General features: G+C 46.2%; 1 pseudogene across 1 annotated transcript; it reads right to left on the minus strand.

Moving 5' to 3' along the window:
- Positions 1–14,529: 14,529 nt before the first annotated feature.
- On the minus strand, positions 14,530–16,249 carry LOC310794034 (palmitoyltransferase ZDHHC11 pseudogene; annotated as a pseudogene). Its single transcript has 2 exons — positions 15,128–16,249; positions 14,530–14,712 (listed from the first exon to the last, which is right to left on the minus strand). The product of its transcript is annotated as a palmitoyltransferase ZDHHC11 pseudogene (transcript).
- Positions 16,250–24,535: the final 8,286 nt, after the last annotated feature.

Raw genomic sequence — 24,535 nt, forward strand, 5'->3', positions numbered from 1 at the left:
CCTGTTACGTGCTGGGCCGCGCGCCTCACTCTTCTTAGCGCCCTGCGGTCCATGGTGGTACAGTTTCCGTACCAGGTGGTGAAGCAGCCCGTCAGCAGGCTTCAATGGTGCCTCTGTAGAAGTCCCTGAGGATCTTTGGCCTTAGCCCGAATTTCTTTAGGCGCCTGAGTCCGTGTAGTCGCTGTTGGGCCTTTTTGACAACAGTGGCGGTGTGGCCGGCCCATGTCAGGTCCTGGTGGATGTTGACTCCCAGGTACTTGAAGCTGTCCACCCTTTCCACCACTGTGCTGTTGATGGTGATTGGGGGGTGTGCGCCCCCCCCTCTCCTGTAGTCTACAATGATCTCCTTGGTCTTGGAGACGTTTAGAGAGAGGTGGTTGTCCTGGCACCATTGTTCCAGGGCCTCCACCTCCTTTCTGTAGGCCGTCTTGTCGTTCCTGGAGATCAGCCCCACGACCGCTGTGTCGTCTGCAAACTTCACGATGGTGTTCGAGGTTTGAGTCGCCACGCAGTCGTGGGTGTAGAGGTCGTACCAGAAGGGGCTTGGAGACGCATCCCTGGGGCACTCCTATGCTGATGGTCAGTGGGGAGGAGGTGAGGTTGCCCACTTTCACCACCTGGCGGCGGTCTGTCAGAAAGTCCAGGATCCAGTCACACATTGCTGTGTTTAGTCCCAGATCCCTGAGCTTGCTTACCAGCCTGGAGGGTACTATGGTGTTGAATGCTGAGCTGTAGTCCACGAACAGCATTCTCACATAGGTGTCCTTCCCCTCCAGGTGGGACAGGGCGGTGTGGAGCACGTGTGCTACTGCATCCGCTGTGCTCCTGTTGGGGCGGTATGCAAATTGTAGCGGGTCGTGGTTCGGGGGGAGTGTGGGGCGGATCTGTGATATAACCAGCTTTTCAAAGCACTTGCTGGCTATGGGCGTGAGGGCTATTGAGCGCCAGTCGTTGATGCTGGTCACTTTCTGCTGTTTGGGAATGGGGATGATTGTTGCTGATTTGAAGCAGGAGGGAACTTGCTGGAGGGAGAGAGACTGGTTAAAAATGTCTGTGAATACGCCTGATAGCTGGTGGGCGCAGGCCTTGAGTCAATCAGTGGTGGAAAGAAAGCCATCTTATAGAGAATAAGTCAAGCCCTCTTCCGTCCATATGAATAAATCAATACAAAATAGATCATCCTCTACCTGCAGTCTTGACCAGGTTAACCCATGTTTTTTGCTCCCCTTTCGACCAGGAATCCAACGACACCATGCGCGAGCCAATCCAACGACACCATGCGCGAGCCAATCCAATGACACCATGCGCGAGCCAATCCAACGACACCATGCGCAAGCCAATCCGAGCACTGGGAAAAAAAACTCATTTTCCAACCCTAACCCTAACCCTAACTCAGTTTTCGGCAAATGGCTCGGCAACGAAATTGCTGACCGAAAAGTGGCCCACATGTTTTTTGGTACTTGCTTTTAATGATGTCACTGCGGAAAACCCGCACTCACACAGGTATGTTGAGCTGAAGGGGACGAGGACGAGGTGGGGGATACAGAGCACACACTGTGGGCTGTGGCAGGGGAGCGTCCTCAGGACCAAACCATGTCAATCCAAACAATAAATAATCAGGGTCGTACTTCCTGTGTTTTCTGCTCGCACCAGATGCCGTCTCCTCTCTCATAGGTACTAAATAACGTTTGATTTTGCTCCACCATGGCACGCATAGCTCAAGTTAGCTATGGGTTTATTTTTTCCTCCCTCTTCCTCTGTTTTTTCCCCCAGCGCGTCGCACCTCCCTGAAGCTCTTCCCCCCCCCCCCCCCCCCCCAGGGGACGCGCGCCTCACAGTTTGAAAACCGCTGCGCTAGGCTACTCTGCCCAGATCGGCAGAGGGGGCGGAGCAATGACCAGGACAGCAGGGGGAATTGGCTAAGTACAATTGGGAGAGAAAATGGAAAAAAGGAAGCTTGTGATATGGCAGTGCCCCTGGTACCCCTGTATCTGCTGCTAATCATTACACAGACTCTCAACATGGCAATGCGCCACACAACCAAGAAAGTTTTGATTGAAACTGGAGTAAGAGAGCGATGCCTTGATGTGGGTTTCTTCTGATATACGGCCACACAAAGTTCAGTTTGGCAACATGCAGATGATTGGAAAAAATGGTTTTGATGTGGCTCAAATGGGAAGCCATTGTTAAAATGAGCCCTGCTTTCTTTGACAATATTTCCTGCCAACATTTCCATAGAAACAGGTAGCATTCCATATGGCACAAGCCATGTTGAGACGCCGTTCTGTTTGAAACAGCTTGCTTTTTACACACGGACATTTCCCTCTTTGATGCACATTCAAAGACAACCTGGTGCTCCAGAAACACAACGGGCCACAGAGGTGCTGGCTTCTAATGATCTTAAAGGCTGCCTCCCACCACAGTGCTGTCAACTGCACTTAAGCCTTTGACAAGACATTAGTAGACATGTTTCCACTTTGATAACAGTTGAAATGAGTGATACGGGCACACTCACAGAGAGGGACACCGAGTAGGAAATGTGCCATGTTTCACGTGGCATGGTTTGAGATTGACTGTTGTACAAAGCAAGGCCAACTCATTTGATGGGGATACAAATGGATCAGTGTGTGTGAGACAATGGGCCATCTAAAGTGCCAGGGATAACAAAGGATCAAAAATGTCCCATTTGGGCGACATCGAGCAAAAGCGTTTGGATTTGACAATATGAGTGGAGATGGCTAATTAGAGACCAAAAACACTGATATGAAACTGGCTGAAAAAGAGAGAAACTATACCTGCTATCTATACCTGCTATCTGTTATATAACTATATCTAAATATAAACTATACCTGCTATCTATACCTGCTATCTGTTATATAACTATATCTAAATATAAACTATACCTGCTATCTATACCTGCTATCTGTTATATAACTATATCTAAATATAAACTATACCTGCTATCTATACCTGCTATCTGTTATATAACTATATCTAAATATAAACTATACCTGCTATCTATACCTGCTATCTGTTATATAACTATATCTAAATATAAACTATACCTGCTATCTATACCTGCTATCTGTTATATAACTATATCTAAATATAAACTATACCTGCTATCTATACCTGCTATCTGTTATATAACTATATCTAAATATAAACTATACCTGCTATCTATACCTGCTATCTGTTATATAACTATATCTAAATATAAACTATACCTGCTATCTATACCTGCTATCTGTTATATAACTATATCTAAATATAAACTATACCTGCTATCTATACCTGCTATCTGTTATATAACTATATCTAAATATAAACTACTAGGCATCTCGCTCGCTATGCGCACTCGATTCCCATTCCCATTTAGCAAGCGGGGCGCCTTTTTCCAAGCTTTGTCTGGGGGGAGTCTCAGAGCCATGAACCTGCTCTGATGAACCTGCTCTGATGAACCTGCTCTGATTACCTTGCTCTGATGAACCTGCTCTGATGACCCTGCTCTGATGAACCTGCTCTGATGACCCTGCTCTGATGAACCTGCTCTGATGAACCTGCTCTGGTGAACCTGCTCTGATGAACCTGCTCTGATGACCCTGCTCTGATGAACCTGCTCTGGTGAACCTGCTCTGATGACCCTGCTCTGATGACCCTGCTCTGATGAACCTGCTCTGATGACCCTGCTCTGATGATCTCAATGTCAATTAGTGTCAATCACCACCGACGGTGCACTGCGATGGTGGAGGGCAAATGCAAGCAGGAGGACGCGTTTCCCAACTTCCTTAACTCACTGCCTAATTCACCAACAAGCACTATGCTTTCAAATGTCAACTACAGCTGCTGTCTGCAAAGCTGCTGTCTGCAAAGCTGCTGTCTGCAAAGCTGCTGTCTGCAAAGCTGCTGTCTGCAAAGCTGCTGTCTGCAAAGCTGCTGTCTGCAAAGCTGCTGTCTGCAAAGCTCCAGTGCCAGGATCTGGGTCACTTCCAAAACATCTCATCTGAGCTGGAGAAGCCAGGGAATGAAGGAACCCACCTGCAACGTGTACGTGCGCGCTACACAAAGCAGATTGAAAAGGTCCGCTCAGACATTGACAAACGCTTTCAAGACATTGCGGTCGCTACATTCACGTTCTTTCCATTGGGAGAAGACACCGAGGTTGAAGTCTCAGGCCCATCATGCTGGACAGTTTTGGAACTGCTCGGGGGGGAAAGTAGCCTATGCAAACATGAGAAAATGTGCCACCTCATTGACTGCACTTTTTGGCTTGACTTATTTATGTGAGTCAGCTTGTCTGGCTGTTCCACCATGACTGAGGAACATTAGGCCTGCTTGCGACTCCATCAGCAGCGTATACTGTCCAGATTACACCTCCCTGGACAGATGACACCTCCCTGGACAGATGACACCTCCCTGGACAGATGACACCTCCCTGGACAGATGACACCTCCCTGGACAGATTACACCTCCCTGGACAGATGACACCTGCCTGGACAGATGACACCTCCCTGTGCAGATTATACCTCCCTGGACAGATTATACCTCCCTGGACAGATTACACCTCCCTGGACAGATTACACCTCCCTGGACAGATTACACCTCCCTGGACAGATTACACCTCCCTGGACAGATTACACCTCCCTGGACAGATGACACCTCCCTGGACAGATGACACCTCCCTGGACAGATTATACCTCCCTGGACAGATTACACCTCCCTGGACAGATTACACCTCCCTGGACAGATGACACCTCCCTGGACAGATGACACCTCCCTGGACAGATTACACCTCCCTGGACAGATGACACCTCCCTGGACAGATGACACCTCCCTGGACAGATGACACCTCCCTGGACAGATTATACCTCCCTGGACAGATTACACCTCCCTGGACAGATGACACCTCCCTGGACAGATTACACCTCCCTGGACAGATGACACCTCCCTGGACAGATGACACCTCCCTGGACAGATTATACCTCCCTGGACAGATTACACCTCCCTGGACAGATGACACCTCCCTGGACAGATGACACCTCCCTGGACAGATTACACCTCCCTGGACAGATTACACCTCCCTGGACAGATGACACCTCCCTGGACAGATGACACCTCCCTGGACAGATTACACCTCCCTGGACAGATTACACCTCCCTGGACAGATTACACCTCCCTGGACAGATTATACCTCCCTGGACAGATTATACCTCCCTGGACAGATTATACCTCCCTGGACAGATTATACCTCCCTGGGCATATTATACCTCCCTGGATATACCTCCCTGGACAGATTATACCTCCCTGGACAGATTACACCTCCCTGGACAGATTATACCTCCCTGGACAGATTACACCTCCCTGGACAGATTACACCTCCCTGGACAGATTATACCTCCCTGGACAGATTACACCTCCCTGGACAGATTATACCTCCCTGGACAGATTACACCACCCTGGACAGATTATACCTCCCTGGACAGATTATACCTCCCTGGACAGATTACACCTCCCTGGACAGATTATACCTCCCTGGCTGCCTTCATCCAGTGCAAGTCATCTTCAGAATAAGGTAAGTAACTTAAATGACCTTAAATAAGGTAAGAACCGTTCACCATAAAATGCAGACATTTTCTTTCTGAATAGTTACCTTGTAAGTCTGCAGCCTCGTGTGCATCATACATCATGTCGCCCCCTCTGGGCTCTCTGAGAATAAGAATATTCACTGTCGTAATTTTTTTACCTATATATTTTTTATGCTATTTGATCTATCTTTGCTGTGATGATTGTGATAGACCTGCTGCATAAGGTGACAAGTTGTAGCCTACAGTGACGGTGAAAAAAATATATTTACCATATATTTACCAAACTCAAAAACATGCCAAATTAACTAGATTAGCTTAATAAATAAGCCCTCAAACATCCCCTACTGGGCTGGTGTCCAACATTCACAATGGTTTAATCTTTACAAACGGCACAACTCTGGGGGGGACCCTAACCCTAACCTCCTGAAATCATATCTGGGCAAACATATTTATCACCTTAAAAAACCTGCTTCATTCATTACAAATGTGTGAATAAATGCTGCACCACACAGGCACTCCAAGATGAAACTCGTAGATGAAGCTCAAACTGCACAGAATATAAGATCTACACATTTCTAATGTCTATATTTGTATTGTTTGTTGTTTTTTTGTTGTTTGTTTTGTTTTTTGTTCTTTTAACCTCTTTGTAAGGCCTCTTTGTATGTAAATTAATCTGTGTACTGTTTATGGTACCACTGGTACCATTTTCATGTGACAAACTCAATAAAAAGTTAATCGCAAAAAAACAAACTGAACGAAAGCTCTAATATGGCAACGAAAGTCTTCAAATAGGCAACAAAAATGTTCAAATAGGCCTGGTGGGAAGACAGGCTCACAGAGGAGCCTACCTGACCCGGTGAGGACCGTCCTCACAGAGGAGCCTACCTGACCCTGTGAGGACCGTCCTCACAGAGGAGCCTACCTGACCCTGTGAGGACCGTCCTCACAGAGGAGCCTACCTGACCCAGTGAGGACCGTCCTCACAGAGGAGCCTACCTGACCCTGTGAGGACCGTCCTCACAGAGGAGCCTACCTGACCCTGTGAGGACCGTCCTCACAGAGGAGCCTACCTGACCCTGTGAGGACCGTCCTCACAGATGAGCCTACCTGACCCTGTGAGGACCGTCCTCACAGAGGAGCCTACCTGACCCTGTGAGGACCGTCCTCACAGAGGAGCCTACCTGACCCGGTGAGGACCGTCCTCACAGAGGAGCCTACCTGACCCAGTGAGGACCGTCCTCACAGAGGAGCCTACCTGACCCAGTGAGGACCGTCCTCACAGAGGAGCCTACCTGACCCAGTGAGGACCGTCCTCACAGAGGAGCCTACCTGACCCAGTGAGGACCGTCCTCACAGAGGAGCCTACCTGACCCAGTGAGGACCGTCCTCACAGAGGAGCCTACCTGACCCTGTGAGGACCGTCCTCACAGACGAGCCTACCTGACCCTGTGAGGACCGTCCTCACAGAGGAGCCTACCTGACCCAGTGAGGACCGTCCTCACAGAGGAGCCTACCTGACCCTGTGAGGACCGTCCTCACAGAGGAGCCTACCTGACCCTGTGAGGACCGTCCTCACAGATGAGCCTACCTGACCATGTGAGGACCGTCCTCACAGAGGAGCCTACCTGACCCTGTGAGGACCGTCCTCACAGAGGAGCCTACCTGACCCTGTGAGGACCGTCCTCACAGAGGAGCCTACCTGACCCTGTGAGGACCGTCCTCACAGAGGAGCCTACCTGACCCTGTGAGGACCGTCCTCACAGAGGAGCCTACCTGACCCGGTGAGGACCGTCCTCACAGAGGAGCCTACCTGACCCAGTGAGGACCGTCCTCACAGAGGAGCCTACCTGACCCAGTGAGGACCGTCCTCACAGAGGAGCCTACCTGACCCTGTGAGGACCGTCCTCACAGAGGAGCCTACCTGACCCTGTGAGGACCGTCCTCACAGAGGAGCCTACCTGACCCTGTGAGGACCGTCCTCACAGAGGAGCCTACCTGACCCAGTGAGGACCGTCCTCACAGAGGAGCCTACCTGACCCTGTGAGGACCGTCCTCACAGAGGAGCCTACCTGACCCGGTGAGGACCGTCCTCACAGAGGAGCCTACCTGACCCAGTGAGGACCATCCTCACAGAGGAGCCTACCTGACCCTGTGAGGACCGTCCTCACAGAGGAGCCTACCTGACCCGGTGAGGACCGTCCTCACAGAGGAGCCTACCTGACCCGGTGAGGACCTTCCTGGTGTTGATCATCACCTCTTCCGGGCGGACCAAGGTCTTTAACCTGACCGAGTGTGTAGGCAAGAAAATAAACAAAAGCATATTAAACTTAATTTGAATATCAAAATCTAATTTAATACCTAACACAAAAAGCAAAATTAAACCACATTTATTTTAATGACTGCATAATTTGTGCGTGTGTGTCGGGTTAGAGAGAGATGATTTGTGCTAGATGTTTGATTAGATGTTATGCAGAACATAATTTGTTAGTTGTGTGAGTGGCCTTATTATTAACGATATTGCCTTGGTGATTTGTGTGCAAAGCTTGTATATATATATATATATATATATATATATATATATATATATATATATATATATATATATATATATATACTGTATATATACATGTAAATTGTGTATGTGGGCTCTATCTGTTTCAAGTTCTGTTTTCGGCCACAGCTATGCCGTTTTACGTGCGATAGGGCTGAAACCTTCAGGGTGTGTAAAGGGCACGCGTGCAGGTGACCTTGTGGAGCCGGATTTTTTAATTAATTTATTAATTAATTTGCTTAATTAGCTAATTATGTGATGTCATCAGTGATGATGTCAAAAGTGATGTCATAAGGGCGCACGCAGACGCGTGCACACACACACACACACACACACAATGAGATATTGTGACAGGCCTGATCATCAGTGATGTCATAGGGGGCCACACACACAGATGATGCCATCAGTGATATCATAATGGGGCACACACACAAGGAGGCATTGTGACATCACTGATGCACATTTAGTGAGCAACACACACACGCGCGCGCGCGCACCAATAGGGTGGGCGAGGCCACGCAGCAGCCGAGCTATGGGCAAGCACACTGTCTGCAGCACTGAGACCCCTCCATCTCCACAGGGTAGGAGGCTATTTCACACACTGAGACCCCTCCATCTCCACAGGGTAGGAGGCTATTTCACACACTGAGACCCCTCCATCTCCACAGGGTAGGAGGCTATTTCACACACTTGAGACCCCTCCATCTCCACAGGGTAGGAGGCTATTTCACACACTGAGACCCCTCCATCTCCACAGGGTAGGAGGCTATTTCACACACTTGAGACCCCTCCATCTCCACAGGGTAGGAGGCTATTTCACACACTGAGACCCCTCCATCTCCACAGGGTAGGAGGCTATTTCACACACTTGAGACCCCTCCATCTCCGGAAAACCTCCGACCACCTCCCACCTCCCTTATAACTAAATTGTTTAATTTCGTCCGTGGTCGAACTTGTCTCGGTTCAGGGCCCTTGATGTGGAAAAAGTTTGAGAATCACTTTTCTTATCTAAACTATGTGTCAGTAGTCCTCAATAATAATGATGATTATTATTACTCTGTGTGTGTGTGTGTGTGTGTGTGTGTGTGTGTGTGTGTGTGTGTGTGTGTGTGTGTGTGTGTGTGTGCGTGCGTGCGTGCGTGCGTTTTGAATAACTCACTGTTAATTGTGCTCTATGGAAAGGATCTCACGTGCAAGTATACACACACACACACACACACACACACACACACACACACACACACACACACACACACACCTGAGAGGATGCATCAAATTAACTGTGACTTTTTGACATCTCATCTCAATGGACAAGATGAGAGAGACACACAGGAAACAATTACTGTTGATTGGCTCATTTTGAACACACATACACATGGGCAATGCTGGAGCAGCAGCCAATCAGAATAGATGAGGCTCGTCTCCTGATGTCATTTGCATACTGATAAAATCACTATCTTAATGAGCTGCCCCCAACCCCCCCCCCACACACACACACACACACACACACACACACACACACACACACACACACACACACACACACACGGCTGAGCACATTTCTTTCCCTGGAAGAGAGTTCCCTATTCATTTCTCCATAGACATTTTGAAAAATCCTTAAACAACGCTTTGCTGCAACTGAAATCACTCATGATTCAGTCTGAAGACTGACTGAATCATTAAGACTAGACTGAGTCTTAGTGATTCAGTCACAGGTTTGGTGTCGTTTGAAGAAAAAAATGTGGGAGGAGTTTGGCATGGGACTGGAACTTTGTGCAAAGTTTGGTTTATTTTCATGCATTCAAAGTCCAACTTCCTGGAAGGAGAAGAAGAATATTGGCAAATACAAACAGTGTGGCCCTGAAATATCACTGATTTCATAAATCACTGATGTCACAGACAGTGATGAGGTCATAAATTGCAGATGATATATCATACAGAGCCAGACAGCTCGGTCATACTGATGTCATAATTGAGGCAGATATTCTATTTTCACTCTTGAGCAATTGTCATGTCATCAGTGAGTGATGTGATCGGTGATGTCATCAGTGAGCGATGTCAACAGTGATGTCACTCGAGCATGTGTGATATCGGTGAGGATGTCATCAGTCAGTAATGTCAAGTGATACAGTATATCAGTTGTTACACTGACTGGAGAGACTATCCCTCCATGGAGCGCGTGCAGTCTGCCAGACCTAAGGTGGAGACTCTGGAGATGATGAGCCACTTGTCCTCTTCTCCCTACTTATTCACCTTATTCACCACGCCCACTTTTTCTCTCTTCCGCGTTCAACGCAAACGTATTTGTTCTTCCGGTTCAGTGCTAGTTGCCTTCTGTGGCTAATATTAGCCACTAGTTAGTTATGTTATATGGCAGTAAAATGCCACTGAATGACCAAATTGATATAACTTTTAACCATTTCGAGTAACACTGTTTCCATACGGATCACCAGCGTTAGTTTGTTGTTTATAACGTGGCTATATTCATAACGTTTCTATCTCGGATGCGTTATTTCGAATCGCACATAGGTTACGCCAAACCACACATAGGTTACGCCTCGAATCGCACGCAACCTATGTGGGTTTCAGGACGCAACAGCCTCGACTCCACTAACGTCATCTTTAGAGCACAATATTCCTGGAATGCAAGTTTAACTAAACAGTTACATGTCCTCTGCATTCTACATAAAATTAAGATATTACGGGTTGTTTTATTTTGTATGTTACATACGTATTGGCCAAGATATGTTAGTTTATGGGGGAGTAATTTTGTCACTTTAGGAGCGGAGTGTGCGCGGCCATTTTGCCTGCGGGGTTTTTGGCAAGTCAAAACGGAAATACTATTACGAAATGACGTAATGCGGAAGCGTCCATGTGTGGGCAAAGAATAAGGTGAATACGAGAGACGAGATGACAATAAATTCTTAACAGAACTGGTGCTTTTATTGTTTAACTGTGAGTCTGTGACTGATTTCTGAACAGAATGATTATCCTCTCCTTCAATAAACATATAATAATGTTATTTACCTTTGCCAATGCTGATTTTGACTGAATAGACAATGAACTCCTCACTAACTTGTGATGTAATCTGTTGGGGCTTATTCTAACACCTGGTTGTAAATCAGGACCCCGTCAGTTCGCTCAGACCATAGACCAATGACACAAAGATAAACGGACTCGAGATCTCAAGGTTTAACTTGTACAAGGAGTCTGACGAGACGACGCTGCTCAGTTCATCTACCAAGATCAGACTATCGCTCGTCAGACAGAGCACTCCTTTTATTGAGATAAGCAGTGATTCAGTTGAAGCAGTGACATACAAATTAGCATGAGGGCTGGCCCTCTCAGGTTCCTGTTATTCTATAATGCACGTACACACATGACGTCTTTCTTGGACATGAAACCAGACAAGGTGCATATCCTCTGTTTCAAACAATGGGTCTCCTGTTAGTCTGACGCTTATGGGTAGTTTCATATAGAACTGAAACCTTCAAAACATCCGTTTGTATACTTGCTATAGGTCATGCATAATTAAAGACACAGTTGTATCATGAGTGATTTCCGTTCGCATAGTTAAAAATGTCTCACTTCCCCTTTCCGGGATCTCTCTGCAAGAAGGTCTGTTGCTATGACACCAAAAACACATATGCATGTTCCATCAAGCACAGCCTGTAAAATACAGGTAATAGCAGAGTTCAGTTAACAAGTTGACAGAGATCACATCATAATTAAGCAAATATGAAAACACATCCTTTAAAACCTAACATAATCTTTTATATTTCAAGGTCAGAGAAGTTTCTCTTTTAGACGTATTCCACATTGCAATGTTGTTAAATCTGGAGGTGAGGCTTCTGAAAGGAGAATAGTTAGGGGCATATTTAAATGCCGATTGATTCCAGCCACCAAATTGATCAATAACCGCTCATTCTTACGCTGTGATTGGTCAGATACGCTCATTCTTATGCTGTGATTGGTCAGATATGCTCATTCTTACGCTGTGATTGGTCAGATACGCTCATTCTTACGCTGTGATTGGTCAGATACGCTCATTCTTACGCTGTGATTGGTCAGATACGCTCATTCTTATGCTGTGATTGGTCAGATATGCTCATTCTTATGCTGTGATTGGTCAGATATGCTCATTCTTATATGCTGTGATTGGTCAGATATGCTCATTCTTACCCTGTGATTGGTCAGATATGCTCATTCTTACCCTGTGATTGGTCAGATACGCTCATTCTTATGCTGTGATCGGTGAGATACGCTCATTCTTACGCTGTGATTGGTCAGATACGCTCATTCTTACGCTGTGATTGGTGAGATACGCTCATTCTTACGCTGTGATTGGTGAGATACGCTCATTCTTACGCTGTGATTGGTGAGATACGCTCATTCTTATGCTGTGATTGGTCAGATACGCTCATTCTTACGCTGTGATTGGTCAGATACGCTCATTCTTACGCTGTGATTGGTCAGATACGCTCATTCTTACGCTGTGATTGGTCAGATACGCTCATTCTTATGCTGTGATTGGTCAGATACGCTCATTCTTATGCTGTGATTGGTCAGATACGCTCATTCTTACCCTGTGATTGGTCAGATATGCTCATTCTTATGCTGTGATTGGTCAGATACGCTCATTCTTATATGCTGTGATTGGTCAGATACGCTCATTCTTACGCTGTGATTGGTCAGATACGCTCATTCTTACGCTGTGATTGGTCAGATATGCTCATTCTTACGCTGTGATTGGTCAGATACGCTCATTCTTACGCTGTGATTGGTGAGATACGCTCATTCTTACGCTGTGATTGGTCAGATACGCTCATTCTTATGCTGTGATTGGTCAGATACGCTCATTCTTATGCTGTGATTGGTCAGATACGCTCATTCTTACCCTGTGATTGGTCAGATATGCTCATTCTTACGCTGTGATTGGTCAGATACGCTCATTCTTATATGCTGTGTTTGGTCAGATACGCTCATTCTTATGCTGTGATTGGTCAGATATGCTCATTCTTATGCTGTGATTGGTCAGATACGCTCATTCTTATATGCTGTGATTGGTCAGATAGATACGCTCATTCTTATATGCTGTGATTGGTCAGATACGCTCATTCTTACGCTGTGATTGGTCAGATACGGACGCTTCATAAATAAACCCTGGTGTAAGGTTTCCTACACGTGGATCTGCACGGTTGCTGCACTCCCTTGATAAATGAGGGCCAGTGTCTCCAGGGAAACTTTTCTCCAGTCTTATTCTGAAAGAGAAAGTGTATTTTGATGCCCCTTTTTATGAAAGGCAGCTTTCCTTCCCACAGGAAGTGCCGTGTACAAAACCCCGTCAGCTTTTCCCCTGGAAAATACCCAAAGCCCAGTGCTTTAACCCAAGCCCAGTGCTTTAACCCAAGCCCAGTGCTTTAACCCAAGCCCAGTGCTTTAACCCAAGCCCAGTGCTTTAACCCAAGCCCGTTAGTCAGATCCCACAAAGGATGACAGTTGTGCACCAGGGAGTGATGCCACCGACCGACATCCTCGCCCAACTTCCCCCAACTTGGTCAGCTTCCGTGATGGACAAATGGGTACGAGACACTCTACGAGACGCTCTACGAGACTCTACCACGCTTCAAAGCAGCCTGTGAGGGAGACAAACAGTGTGTGACCACCTCTCTCTTTTCAAGTTAAATGGACCAAACAATAATGTCACCCCCACACACGCTATGACACAACTCAATGCCAACACACGTCAACTGCTTGAACTGTTGGAAATCAGAAAAGCAATCACACAGATGATGTGATTGTGTCTTATAGAAGCTGTGCTGAATCAGGATCTCATCTCATCCAGACACTGTAAATGTAGTGGTGGTGGAGAGAGAAACTAGACACGAAAGAGAACCATAGCTAAAGATGGCAGGGAAGCCAGGCCGTTTATTACACTCTGTCTTGTTTAAAAAACATTCCACAGGAATTCAGATTGCATAGGAAGTGAAAGATATGTAAGACTCCATGATGTCATCAGAACTGGTATCAAGTCCGACTCATCCTCCATCAGCACCTTCTGAGCAATAGGTGTAATGTGAGCCAGTTTGAACATCCTGGTGCCCCGATGTGCACCAGCTACTGCTGCGTATCGTCGGTGCGTCATAACCTACCTTCTGAGGGGATTCTGTCATAACCAACGTCTTGAGGGTGTTCTGTCATAACCGACCGACCTCAGGGGGTTCTGCTGCGTCTCTTCCGGGGTGTCATAACCGTCCTCCTGAGGGGGTTCTGCTGCGTATGGTCCAGGTGTCATAACCAAGGTCCTGAGGGGGTTCTGCTGCGTATGGTCCGAGTATCATAACTGACCTCCTGAGGGGGTTCCGTCATAACTGACCTCCTGAGGGGGTTCTGTCATAACTGATCTCCTGAGGGGGTTCTGCTGCGTATGGTCCAGGTGTCATAACCGGCCTCGAGGGGGTTCTGCTGCGTATCGATCATCCAGGTGTCATAACTCCTCCTGAGGGGGTTCTGCACCCCAGGAACCCCGTCAGCATACTTCACACAGGACCGCTCCGTACTGTGAGCCTTCTCCAGCTTTTGGAGTTGCTCATAGGCATTTGCCCCTGTTGTGTTCTCTGTGGGATTTTCTGTGCCATAACGAAAGCTATTCTCCTTTTCTGCTAACTTTGTCAAGATTTCCAACTCAGTGCAGGTTCTCAGTCATTAGCACTGTTCCCTCACAGCAAGAAGGTCCATCTCAGGTCCTTTCTGTGTGGAGTTTGGACGTTCTCCCCGTGTTCGTGTGGGTTTCCTCCGGGTGCTCCGGTTTCCTCCCACCATCAAGGACATGTATGTTATGGTTAATACTGGCACTGGCAAAAAGAACTGGAGTTGGTCCCTGGGTGCTGCACTGCGACTGCCCACTGCTCTTAGTTCTAGGAAGGTTCTTAGTAGATGGGTTAAATGTGGAGGATGAATCTCCCCACGGGGCCAATAAAGGATAACTTACCTTAGAAACTGGACCTTCATCTTGAAATGTGCAGATCCATGGCTTCTGTGGTAACGTTGGCTCACAGTGAGTCTTCTGTGGTAACGTTGGCTCACAGTGAGTCTTCTGTGGTAACGTTGGCTCACAGTGAGTCTTCTGTGGTAACGTTGGCTCACAGTGAGTCTTCTGTGGTAACGTTGGCTCACAGTGAGTCGAGCTCTCTTGTTTGGCCTTCTTGATTTGAGCAGCACGGGAGGTTCCTGCCTCAGTGTCTCGGCTAGCTTCTCCCTGACGCTGCAGGTCCACATATTCAAAGGTCCTCATGCCTTTGTAAAGGAGGTAGAAGTGGAAGCTCAGCAGATGACCAAGCAGCAGCAGGCAGATGATGCTCAACATGATTGTTATGAAGGCTAACACGAGGAGAGTCGCTAAACTGCACTGTATGGGTGCTAATGGTAAGAAGAGCAGCCAGCTCCCCGTGTCCAGAACTCTGTCAAACTGTGGGTCCGTCCGCAGGGTGCGTGGATCCAGGTAGAGCTGAACGCATACGAACAAAATGATCACAATCAGCAGGAACACAGCAAGTGTACCAGAGATTAGTGCCACAAAGAAGCACCAATAGTTCCTGCCACCCACGCAGGTGTTCAGCCATTTGCAATGGTGATCAAAGTCTGGGACGCACTTGTTGCAAACGCGACAGTGTTTGACTTTGGCGCGAACCTTGATGTCACACAGGGAACAGTGGAACGACTGGATGACATGTTGCTGCTTCGTCCGGTCAAACAATGGCATTGGAGTGGAATAGTAAGACTGTTTGGCCCTGACCCTGGCATCTGCTGGGTCGATAGTCAGTGCTGCTATGTGGCTTATCAAGTGTACCAGAAAGATGGCGCCTGTCACAGCATAGGCAATGTAGTAAGTGCTCCATGGTGGAGGCAGGAGGGGGATGTAGATGCCAAAGCTGACTGTGGCGAGGTAGCTGTACACCAACCAGCCCACCACCTGGAAGGTGTGAAGAGGCCACGACCATCCGTTGATCCTGGGAGGCTTGGATGGAACCTGCTCATTCCTGCTGCTGCCATGCTGCCTGCTGCTGCCATCCTCGGGCGCTACTCTTCTCTGCCCTCGACCGCAGCAGGACATTGTCAGTTGATGTTGATGAAATGAAAACAATGGTCTTGTAGGCTATTCTTGTTCAGTTGAGTAGATTTCTCCCACTTGATTGCCCATAATTAGCTTGGTAGCGAGCGGTTAGGTGTTCTTCTTTAGGCAACGCTCACATACCACATAGAAGAGGTCGATGGGCCATGTTGTTGTTGCCGCAGGTTCAGGCTTGATTGGCTGGGCTGGGAGCAAGAGTCATCCACTTTATAACCTCAGCAGGGAAGGATTTATGACATCACTGGTTAAGTCACAATGTCTATCACATCATCATTGGGTATGACATCACCAGTGATTTATGACATCACTGATGATGTCTTGATGTATGCATAAGTGACATCATCAGTTCACTGGTGACTGTTGCCATTCAGAGAGAGACTGCACAGTCTAGGGGTGTCAAAAATAATCGATTCTACGATGCATCGTGATGCGGACGTGCACGATTCAGCATCGATTCACAAATGTCAAAAATCGATTATTTTTTATTTATTTATTTTTTATTTTAATAATCAAATACATTATAATGGAAGTACATGCAGTTTATTTTAATTATGGATCATAATACAATGTAATTACAAATGCACTTTTATTTTAAAAGTAGCCACACAGTGAGAAAAAAGAAAGTGAGAAAAAATAAATCATGTATTGCGGAAAAAAGTGATGCATCGATTTAAGATGCATCGAGATGCATCGATAATCGTACTCGAATCGAATCGTAGCCCTCTGAATCGTAATCGAATCGTGAGGCCAGTGAAGATACACAGCCCTACTGCACACACACCCGATGTGGAACTTCTGTCGGTGGCGCTCTGTCCATTCTACACCCTAACCCTTTCAAATATACATACTACAGCATGCGCTGGGACAGTGATGTTGAACCCATTCTACCCCGTGAATTTCCACAAATATTGATAACAGCTGTGGATATCCACCCAAAAGCAAACCGTGCCACTGACACAAGCACTACTATTTGATGTAGTGCACTTTAACCTGAAGCAACATATGGTGAGGATGCAATTACTCGCGGGGGAGCGTAACTCATCACAACAACGGGCACAAGCGCAGATTAGAGGCGTGCCAAATCCAAACCCAATTTTAGCAGCAGAATTTGATGTCCTGGGGTGGCACGTCCGTGTGCAATGATGTTTCTGCGCTGCACAGCGCGGAGATTATGGTGCGCTCCAGTGCAGCAAGGTATTTTTGTACTTAAGAGGTGCTTTTCAAAGCTCTTAGAGCAAAGTAATTGCACGCATGTTGACTATAGGAGAATGCCATCTGTCCCCACATTTTTGCGCTGAAACGCCTGGTTTGGCACGTGACACGCCTACTCCATACATGTCCAGTGCAATTATAACAGGCATGCGCTTGTGCACGCCCCCAATTTGCATTGCACATGACGATAAGGCCCCACATGTTAAAAGATAAGCAGTAGAACTATCTCACCACCCTATTGGAGAGCGGGGTGGCGTGGCACGGCGCAGAGCACTATTGCTCAACTGTGCCTGTGTGAAGAGCAGCCTGCACAGCAGCCACGCCCCTCCTGCACAGCAGCCACGCCCCTCCAGCCAAAAACCAATGAGCTATGGTAGAAATGAACGATGAGGAGGAGGACAGGAAGGACGAGGAGGAGGAGCCACAGTAGGCTAGAAAGGAGCGCGCTCTGTTTCTAGTTTTATATCTGCTGTCACTTTATACCTTCAGTTCAGTTTATAGTCCTGGATCACAAGCATGTCCGTCAGGTCTTTACATAGCATGGTCACGTCACATACTACATTATATATACACACAAGATGGGTTACATACATACATCATACACATTTACTAGATTACATTGTGATACTACACACATACAGGGAGGACATGCAAACTCCACACAGAACGGACCGGACTGGAGATTCGAACCCACAACCTTCTTGCTGTGAGGCGACAGTGCTAACCACTGATCCACCATGCCGCCACCTTCCGTCTAATTGATAGTCCTCAAAATGCACTGGAAATCAATTCTAATAATTTATTATATTTTTTTTATTAATTAATTAATTGCTTGCACTGAGGTAGCCAACATTTTCTCACTTCCCGACATGTCCACTGACTTCTTTATTCTGTGTTCTTTCTCTCTGCCCTCCCTCCTCCCACTTACCCTTCCATCTTCTCCTCTCTTCCTGTTTTAGCCCTCAATTCTCCTCTTCACCTCCCTGCTCTCCATTGTTCTCTCTTCTCTCTTTGTTCAGGCTGTTTTGCAGCTATTTCCTCTCTTGATCCCTCTCCCCTGTCCTTCCCTTTTTCAATCTTCTCCTCTTTCATTCACTTTCTTTACCTCACCTGACCTCTTACATCCTTATTACTCTCTCCTCTTTCCTCCCCCGACCTTGCTGCAAAACAATTCTAGTCTCAACCAGACAGACAGTGCATCTTGTATCAGGGCTGGACTCTGTCTGTGTGTGTGTGTACTCTGTACTCTGTACTCTGTGTGTGTGTGTGTGTGTGTGTGTGTGTGTGTGTGTGTGTGTGTGTGTGTCTGTACTCTGTACTCTGTGTGTGTGTGTGTGTGTGTGTGTGTGTGTGTGTGTGTGTGTGTGTGTGTGTGTGTGTCTGTACTCTGTACTCTGTGTGTGTGTGTGTGTGTGTGTGTGTGTGTGTACTCTGTACTCTGTGTGTGTGTGTGTGTGTGTGTGTGTGTGTGTGTGTGTGTGTGTGTCTGTACTCTGTACTCTGTGTGTGTGTGTGTGTGTGTGTGTCTGTACTCTGTACTCTGTGTGTGTGTGTGTGTGTGTGTACTCTGCACTCTGTACTCTGTGTGTGTGTGTGTGTGTGTGTGTGTGTGTGTGTGTACTCTGTACTGTGTGTGTGTGTGTGTGTGTGTGTGTGTGTGTGTGTGTGTGTGTGTGTACTCTGTACTCTGTACTCTGTGTGTGTGTGTGTGTGTGTGTGTGTGTGTGTGTGTGTGTGTGTGTGTGTGTGTGTGTACGTACTCGGATGTTATATATGAAGTCACCCTGGATTTGTTGCTAATCTACATACATGCTAGTGTTATTTTGGTCATTACACTCATTGAACATTGATACAATCAGTTTGTACTGTTGCTCTTTAAATGTGTCTTTCTAATGAGATCAGAGCAAAGTCACAGTAAGCAGGACATCCCACCATTCAGTCACTAATGGAACTGTGTCCAATCCCCTCCCCCCTATGTAAAGTGACGTGAATTCATACTTATTTGAGAAGCAGAATATCAAATTGTATTTCGTATTTAAAAATTCAAATCAGTCATGAACTTAGACACAGGCAGGCCATTTAGACACAAACAAGAAGGACAAACCTTGCATTTTAGACCATAGTGTCTTCATGTAGGATATCTATTCTACAGTCACTAGCTGTATCTGTCAAGAATATTTTAAAATGACCCAATAGCCCACAGTAGAGTATCTGGCGATACTGGCTGAGAAATGGAACATGCACGTCATTTGCGATAAGCTGTGACCAGCTTGGCAATTGTTTTTGTTTCAAGCAGACAGTGGCTGTTTCAGGCAGACGGTGGCTGCAATCAGGAAAGTGAATTCCTGGCAGGATAAAGGTTAGCTTATCTTGTGTCCACAGAAAAGATATTTGTTTGTTTGTTGCCAGCTCCTTTCTGCACTTAATTTTATTTGGTAAAGACGTGCTGCTAGGAGCGCTCCTCTTCCCAGCATGCACCTGGTGTTTAAGCTAGGAGCGCTCCTCTTCCCAGCATGCACCTGGTGTTTCAGCGCTCTTGGCGGCGAGTGTTTTTGGGCGGAGCGCTCTGGGCACCTCAAGCGGGAAACCGTTCAACTTTTGAAGAAGAGCACTCCACATCAATGTGACTTTTTCTGACCGACCTATCAAAATCAAGGAGGCAGGACTGTGCCGTGTGTGTGTGTACTTTGGAAGCCCTCTGGACATTCATATTTTAGATATCCTAAAGCTTTCTGTGGTCCCCTATCTGTTGATTCTTTTCTCGACACAAAGCTGACTTAACCCCGGGTAGCTCGTGCTATACTGCCTCAGCTTGGCATGCTTAACACTAGACTTGTGAAAGTCTGTACCGGGGAGGGAGTACAGCAGTCCTGGAGCAGCTCTTATTCAGGGGCTTAACCATAGTTCCACTAAGCTAGCAGACAGAAAGTCCAGGGTGGGAGAATTACACCCAAAAATACAACAGTAATCATTGTAAACATTGCAATACAATGTTGAAATATCTTGCGTTCACAAGCACAATGACAGCTAAGGGCCTGTGTTGACCTAGCGTCTTTTCATCAGCTCCGGCGTCTTTTTTCAGTTGTTTCCAATGAGGAGAGAGCGTATGCGGGCGCACACGGACGTCTAGAGCAGGGGTGTCAGACTCATATTAGGTAGAGGGCCGGATTTGTTCAACTGAGACCTCATGGGGGCCGGATTTTGTTTTGACTAAAATCAATTCGACTCATTTACCCATTTACTTCACAAAATAAATACTGCTCTTTCCATTTCTCTTGAAACTGCCTGCATTCCGTGTCAACCTTTCTCTTTTTCGACAGCATCTTGTTGATTCCTTTGTTTTTTGGTAGGTAGCCGAAGGCTACAGCGTGGCATCATGGCGGCTTTGTTTACACCTGATGACCTACTGACATACTTCCTTGTAGTGCAGGTTAATTAACTTATGAATGAACTCTTAGCTTGCTTATTAGCCACACGTAGTTCATGATAATGGGGTGCGAATTTAATAATAATAATAATACTTAATTTTATTTTTTATTTTTTTATTTATTTATTTTTATATTCCAAAACCGGCCCGCGGGCCGTATCTCTGACATCCCTGGTCTAGAGAAAGTGCGCTGCGCCCAGCGTCTATTTTCACAGCGCTCCGGCGTTTTTGTGCGCCGGCTCCCAGCGCTTCCAGCTGAAAATATTTTAAGTCAGAAAGACGCTGGTGTCGGGTGCTCCTTTTCTGGAAACTAATCATATGGAGAAACTATCGCAACAGAGACAGAAAGGCTCAATTGTGGGAGTGGATTGGCTAGACACTTAGGTCTCTATCGTTGCATCGGCCTATAGACTCTATAGAGTCTATAGACGACCTATAGGCGCTCTGAGCTCCCCCCCTCCCTGTTTCATTCCCGTCTGTCTCATATATAATATTCCATATTATTATGCTTCTCAAACCAATCTCACTGCAGTTTAAATACTGCAAGCATGTAAATACGCTACACTAGCAAGATCAAAGTGAAAAGAATGTTCTAAACGCATCAGCTAGAAAAATATAGCCTATCCCTATGTGGCCTATGTCATGATGAGATTAGATTGGTGAAAGTTTGTCCAGATTAGAATATCGTTTTCTCTCGCTACCTTTTCTTCTCCAGTGCTGCAGATGATGCACATAAATATAGCCTACATTATGTAAAGTCATTGCATAAATGTGTTTTTATTGTAAAAGTGGATGTGAAGTAAGCCAAGTCTTGTTGGAGCGGAGCGGACATCACAGTACAGCCATGTTGCGGCTGTCTCTCATCTAAATCACGTGGGATATATATACCACCTGGGGTACATATATGTTTCACATAGGGTTGTGTTTGGATGTCTGTTTTATTTTGGCCAATATTGAAATGTTCGAGAATTGCATGTTGTGTGAACAGAAACATTATTTCTATCTACCACTTTAGGCAATTTAGGCTGATTTGGTTGATATTTCTTCTGTCAAGCCATGAAAGAAAAACGTGACAATATCCGTGGGAAATGGCAAAGTCAACTGAATTTCAAAATAAAATGGAGTTACTACAACAGTGTTGAGCAGAGCGAGAGAGAGAGATTGACGCCAAACAAATCTTCAGGAGAGAGAATAGCGACCGAAGAAGCAAGATGGACAATGTTGTTGTGCCAGCACATATTCTTGCAAGATTACCTCTCTAAAAAGTCTGACTATAGTCAGACCTGGTTATACATATCCAGCATCAATAGAACATTAAATATATCAGATTTCTTTTACCTACCCATGATAATTCGGGACCACACGTGAAAAAATACAGTCGGGAGAGAGGAGAGGTGCTTGTGACTCGGCTCCAGGTTCAGTGTGCAAAAGCGTGTAATAAGTTACATTACATTACATTACGTCATTTGGCAGACGCTTTTATCCAAAGCGACTTACAATAACACATTTTTGTCAGCAATAGAGCAATCAACTATGGAGTACAGTCTATGACAACTACAACTTCTGAAGGAACAGTGGTACAAGTTTAGGTTAGTGGTACAAGTTTAGGTTAGTATAAAAAATTTTTTTTTTTTTTTAAGAAAGAGAGAGAGAGAACAAAGTTAGATCAAGAAGGGCCCAGATGGAGCCTGAAAAGGTGTGTCTTTAGTCTTTTCCAAAAGATCGGCAGTGATTCAGCTGTCCTGACCGAAGGTGGAATCTCGTTCCACCATTGAGGTGCCAGGGACGAGAAGAGTCGAGATCGGGATGAGCGACTTTTGAGCCCCCGTAGCGAAGGAGGGGCGAGGCGACCTGCACTGGTGGAGGAGCGAAGGGAGCGCTGAGAGGTTTGGAACCTGACCATGGATTGCAGGTACAGGGGAGCTGACTGGTGTACTGCCCTGTAGGCCAGTACCAGTGTCTTGAATTTGATGCGGGCCGAGATGGGAAGCCAGTGGAGCTCCTGGAAGAGGGGAGTGACGTGAGAGAATTTGGGTTGGTTGAATACCAGACGGGCTGCAGCGTTCTGAATGAGCTGAAGCGGTCGGATGTCGGTGGCAGGTAGGCCGGCCAGGAGCACGTTGCAGTCCAGGCGGGAGGAGACAAGAGACTGGACCAGGAGTTGAGTCGCTTCTCTTGTGAGAAAGGGACGGATTTTGCGGATGTTGTAGAGAGAGAACCTACAGGAGCGTGCTGTAGCAGCTATGTTGGCAGAGCAAGACAGCTGGTTGTCAAGGATCACCCCAAGGTTCTTAGCTGTTTGGGAGGGAAGTACAGTGGTGTTGTCAATGGAGATGGAGAGATCTGCGAGAGGGCAGTCTTTTCCTGGGAGGAAGAGTAGCTCTGTCTTACCAAGGTTGAGCTTGAGGTGGTGGGCAGACATCCAGTCGCCAATGTCTTTGAGGCATGCAGAGATGCGAGCCTCGATTTGAGTGTCAGAGGGGGGGAAGTTAACGCCCAGCTCAAGGTCTGCAGGCGTGGGTTGAGGCAAGGCAAGGCGTAGGTTCCCTATGTGAACGTAACGTAATGCAGCACATTTAGTTGGTTGATCAACTTGTTGGGTCGGCCTGAAGACACGTGTAAAACCCTGCATTTTTTTTTTTTTTTTTTTTTTTTGTATGTCAAAAGCAGTTTTTAAGAGAAATACAGCCATCCTGTTAAGGAGATGTCAATGCATGACATTGAAGAAACACATGATTATGTTGAAAATACAATAAAGTAAAAAAAGAAAAAGAAAATGTTTGTTCTGATTTTATCCCATATATTCCGACACTTTATTGACATTTCCTGGTTATATTAACACTAGATTGCTTTGAGAAAGGAGTGTTGGCAGGTGGCCATATAGCCTAAGATGAAAGCATGCGGTCACCAGCACAATTTTGATATTGAAATAGGCTATAATTTCCACACATCTGTATCTATTAAAAAAAAATGAATGATGTGTATGAGCCTATGTGATTAATGAAACAATTGTTACATCTCGAGATTATGGCCATTTAAATGAATTAAATCCATTAAAAATTTAAGAGAGAGGAGTTTGAAATGAGCGGATCTTCGCTGCCAATTAAAATAGTATGAGCCAGTCGGCAATATTTATGGTTATTTGATCAAAGAATGGTTATTCTATTTTATTTGATCTGATGATATCTGGCTATAGGCCTAAAGCTGTAGAAATGCATTGTGTTTAGGTGTTGCCCCATGACCTATATGCATGTCTATAATTGATTATAAAAAACACGATTTCAGACGGAAGCCCGTCTTTATTGTCACATGAACACACTACAACACATGCATGCGGCCACAACACACACTCATGCTGACGGTGGCCGGTGAAATATGTCCTCTGCATTTGACCCATCCAGGCTTGTCCTTTCCTCCAGGGGGCAGGCCAGGAGCAGTGGTCGCTTTTTATTTCCAGCGCCCGGGGACCCACTTCAGATGTTGTCGTCACTGGTCGGATGACGATCTTCTGCATGTTTTTTTTAGTGGGGGGTTATGTACGGAGGAACCCCCTGTTTTATTTGGAGTTAATATAATGTACGCTATGAAGTAGTCTACTTTACTTTTTTTTAAATCTACAAATATATGCC

The sequence above is a fragment of the Poromitra crassiceps genome (assembly GCF_964638095.1).
Source record: "Poromitra crassiceps genome assembly, chromosome: 19".
In the NCBI taxonomy this organism is placed as follows: Eukaryota; Metazoa; Chordata; class Actinopteri; order Beryciformes; family Melamphaidae; genus Poromitra; species Poromitra crassiceps.